We start from the raw sequence: 4,748 nt of genomic DNA, 5'->3' as shown, positions 1-4,748 counted from the left end.
TGTATGTATGTATGTATGTATGTAAGTAATACAGCAATTTTTTTTAGAATTGTATCTCAATGTTTACTGTTCACTTTCCCACAGCCGTATCAGAGCTGTATCAAGTTGCTGCTATATTTGTTATTGTTCATCAAAATGAGTCTACAAAACGATCTTTTCAGTATTTCTTTTTTCAAGCACATCCGTCATACATATTGCACATTTGTTTGGCTGCACTGTAAACGGATACACCTGTTGCTCCTCTGTTATATTTTCTGCTGCTTTCTCTTTACTGTAGTATTAAACTGCACTGGCTGTTAGCCAGTAACCACTTGTGACACCAAATCAACCTGGACTGAAATCTTAAGAATTATAGCTTTCAAGTATTTGTACTTATGTTGCCTAAGATACAAGTAATTCTTAAAATCTACTTACCATTGCTGTCACTGGTGCTACCTTTCCAATCCGTGGTGTATCTCCCTGCTTAAGGTCACTGCTTACTTGTCTCAGTTGTCCCACTTTCAATTTTTAATTAGGAATTCACCATAATGTAGCTAAGAACTGTGGGTGAGACAATTGCTTTAAAGAGCCCCTATTATACTCCTTTTCACTGACAAATTTGTACTTCTGTGGTGTACTAGAATAGGTTTACATACTTTGATGTTCAAAAAACATATGTTTCTCATACTTCCATTGCAGCTCCTCTGTCTGTAGTCTATAAAGTTCCACTTCTGGGATTGCTCCGGTGCTGCCGGAAATTCCAGCAGGTGTCCTTCTTTTCAACCGGATGTCCGTTACCTTCTTCTTTCTTTGTGTTGGAATTTTAAACTCCGGTGAATTTACGAGTACTATCGTTAACTGCTCCTGAGATGTCTGTAAGATAAATCTAGACAGCTAGCTAGACTATCAGTCCAATCTGAGTTTTCTGTTGCACAACTAAAACAACTTTTGAACTATCACGTTCCACCAAAACAAGTTCCTTCCCGATGCTATTTTGCATCGGCACAGTAAAGCTGTCCGCTTCACGCCGCACAAGGCGATTGTGATTGGTTTAAAGGATTGCCAAATAACTGGACGTTTTTCTCCCATCCAGGAATGCTGCGTGGACTAGCCAGACCCTCCTCCGCAGCGCTGTGGAGGAAGGTCTTGTAATGTGAGACTACTCTTTCTGAAACACTCTGTCTTAGCTTCTGGCCCGCCTTCCTGAAAAGGCCACTGTGTTCTGATTGGTCAGCTGGTCCGCTTTGTTGTGATTGGTCAACCAAATTCAAACAAGCCACTGGGCAGGTTGGACTTGCTCAGGCAGCACCAACGGGCAGCACATATAAAACATTGGGCCGGCATAGTCAGTGGATGACATCATTAATTGAGGAATTTCATACAAGAATGTGGGTGAGCCGTTTTCAGGCAGTTAAGAAGAAGTGCTGTCTGTGGGGGAGAAAGCTTAAAATGTTTTTTTCTGTACTTTATACATCCACTATATGCTCAAAAAACTATAACAAGCTATTAGACGGGGAAAATCCTAAATGGCATAGTAGAGGCTCTTTACATATGCAAATGTGAAACCACTGTTGTACAATTATACCGCTCTGCTCTGCAGCCCAGCCATGATGAGCAATTATTACATGCAGTCTAGTTTCTATCACCCTTTTTCTTTCTTTTGTCTTGCATGCATTCAAACACAAGTAATAAAGTGAGGTGTAATAAAGTGAGGTATAACTTGACTTGTGCTATGTTCAGGAAGTTCATTTTAACAACAAAGCAATCATTTCTTGTAACACAAGTCATCATTTGCTATTCTCCTCCCACTCCCTCAAGCCAATTATATGTCAAGGTGTTAAATTAATTAATGCTCATTAGTCTCAACATAATAAATGTTGGTGAAATATTCAAGCGTCTCAAACTGACGCACCAAAGTATGTCACCGGGAAAGAAAGAGGGCAAAGAGAAAGTTGAGTGAGTGAGCAATGGGTGGCAGAGCCAGAGGGAGGACAAAACAGAGCAGCGAGGGAGGAGAAATGGAGGAGGAGATGGAGACTGTCTGATTGGAAAATGGATCGGTGACAAAACGCCACAGCTTGGAGCTAAGATTAGGATTCCATTCTGTCTTGAATGAAATATTCAAATAAACGCTGGCTAGAGTCATATTACTAACAGGATGGATGTGTAGAATATGTGAAACAATGACAGGCTCTTTACATCCAGAAGGGTCAGCGCTCACTCAGACTGTTATTTAGCTTGGAGTAGGAGATGCTCCTGAGGCAGTAGTGCTGTTGCATTTGTGAAGAGACTGATAAGAACAAATGAATATGCTGAATGCAGTTTTTCTACAAAGAGAACGACACAGTGAACAGTTGATTACAGATAACTCAGTCGTGTGCTTTCTATCTGGCAATTACAGGGTGTTCAGACCTAAAGCAACCGTAAAAACCTTCAAAAACACAGCTGGCGTGTAATTTCAGGTATTGGTGAGACTAAAATCCACTTGTGATTATGGCAAATTATGGTTAAGGTTAAGCACTAAAACACATGGTGATGCTTAGTAAAAGATGCTGGTTGTGTTTATAAAGTAAATGTGAAACTAGTATGGTTAAGGTTAGGAGAGGTTGTGGTTGTTAAGGTATGTTTAGGCATAAAAAGATACTTGATTAAATTAAGGGGCCAGTATGCTTTGTCTAAACTGCTAGTTGGATGGTCAAATACTTTCAGAAACCCCCCTCCACCCTTAGCTTTCCAACAGGAGACTTGGGGGTGTTGTGATTGGCCAACTGTGTGAAGGCGAAACAAATCGCAGCATTTGAATGTCTCCCTTAAAACCTATTTTTTTCAATTCTTCACACAACTCTTTGGATTCTGATTTAGGAACAGGAACTTCAGAATCCTGTACAAAGGCCCAACCCCTTAGGTGCCCATCCTCTGTTCTAACCTCCCCACCCTTAATTTCCCTCTTGCACACTACTTTTTGGTGCACATCTTGATTTGCAGAATTTTCCAATGTGAACATCACCTCAAGGATACTGGGCTGCCCTCTGAACATGGCCACAACTTGTGGGCAACACCCCTTAAAAGTAAAAATGTAGTCCTACAATTACTTCAGGATTTAGACTTGTAACTCCCTTTTCTGTGTTTCTTGCAGCACATCCCCAGTCCTCTCAGTATTTCACTTGACTTGACTGATGAAATGATTTAAGCTTTCTTTAAATGCTGAGTAGCTAGATGAGCCTTTTGAATTTGCAGCCTGAAAATCTATTAAAGCTCTCATCAATAATTTCCACTGCAGCCTTCATACTACTTGATGAAGCAGATGGAGCAGGAAGAAAGTGTGGTAAAAGCCAACCGGACTTCTTGCAAAATTACTGAAGTGCTGATTCACACAAGTGTGATATTATCATATGAGCTCTGTTTGGCTAAATATGGCAAGTAATTTGTGGTTGAAATTTGATTGCCAGATTAAGAACACAGACGAGATTTGCAGTCATTATGTAAATCACATGAGGAGCCGCAGTAATAAAAGGCCTTTATGAATAGGACTTTTGACTGGCAAATTGGAGGGCGCCCCTTTTAAGAGATTTCTCAGTTAAGAGATTTTTCAGTCTCAGCATTAGTGTCATTGTATAAGATGTCACTGCCAGCACCTGGGAAACTGTTCGGTAGTTGACCTCCGACATCCCTGTGTAGAATGAGTAGATATTTTCCTATGAGGGGAGGAATAAGGTGGGGTTAGTTGGGTGGTGTGCCTGTTAATTCCCGCTCTGTACAAAAATGTATAAAAAGACTCAAGATCACGTTATTATAGTCATTCCAGTTGTATTTGTGCACAATTCCTCTGCTCTGTCCTACTCATCAGGCGTTAAGGTGGACTGTGGATCTAGTGATTTGCATGCTTTAAAGTAATTTAAGAGTGACCTTCGAAGAGAAGACAAACACTGCAAAACAAATAACACCATCAAAATGTCAGGACTGTTGCGGGAGATGGGATGTCTTTAGGAAATTCACCATAGCAGATCCACCTTAATTGCAAAGAATGGGGATCATTAAAGGAATGGTGAGCTTCATTACAAAGCAATCAAATGAGATGCATTTTCATCCAAAAATATGATTGTGTGAGGAAATGCTTTGGTGATATTTTAAATGTCACAACGGTATTATTTCTTAGATAAGGCTTTTGCCGATCAAGGGCTGTGAACATCTTTGATCTGCAAGATGTCCAAATGGAATTCTTATAAAACCATTTAATCATTTATCTAAACTAACACACAGGCAGACAGATAATAAAAAAAATCTTTAAAGTTTTGATTCACAGTTTACCAAGTATTGATTAAGATTGACCTTTTTTCTGTAACTACAGCAGCAGGATAGACTCACTTAGAAAAAAATATTTTGATTCTGCATTTGATATGTTATGCTTGTATAGGACGTTTTATCTGTTGATGGCACTTGATAAAAAGTCAGGGGGTTAACAAGTTATCACAATCATCCCTTGACTTCACTAAATGTTACAGAAATCTATTCAAAAGCTTTTGAGATATTTTACTCAAAACCACAAATGGGAAAGTCGGTGGTAACGGAATGAAAGCCCAAATAATGTTTAACAATTTGAAAACATGAATATCTGCATGGTCCATTCAACTCTTAAACGTCGCATCTTATCAGGTGTCCATGCAGGGGCGTACATATAGACACTGCAGGCAGGGCAGTTGCACTGGGCCTGTTGGGTGAGGGTGGGGGTGGGCGGAGAACTGTCCCTTGCAAATATATCAGATTCCCCC

This window comes from Etheostoma spectabile, chromosome 19 (genome assembly GCF_008692095.1).
Source record: "Etheostoma spectabile isolate EspeVRDwgs_2016 chromosome 19, UIUC_Espe_1.0, whole genome shotgun sequence".
In the NCBI taxonomy this organism is placed as follows: domain Eukaryota; kingdom Metazoa; phylum Chordata; class Actinopteri; order Perciformes; family Percidae; genus Etheostoma; species Etheostoma spectabile.
This window is presented reverse-complemented; position numbering follows the sequence as displayed.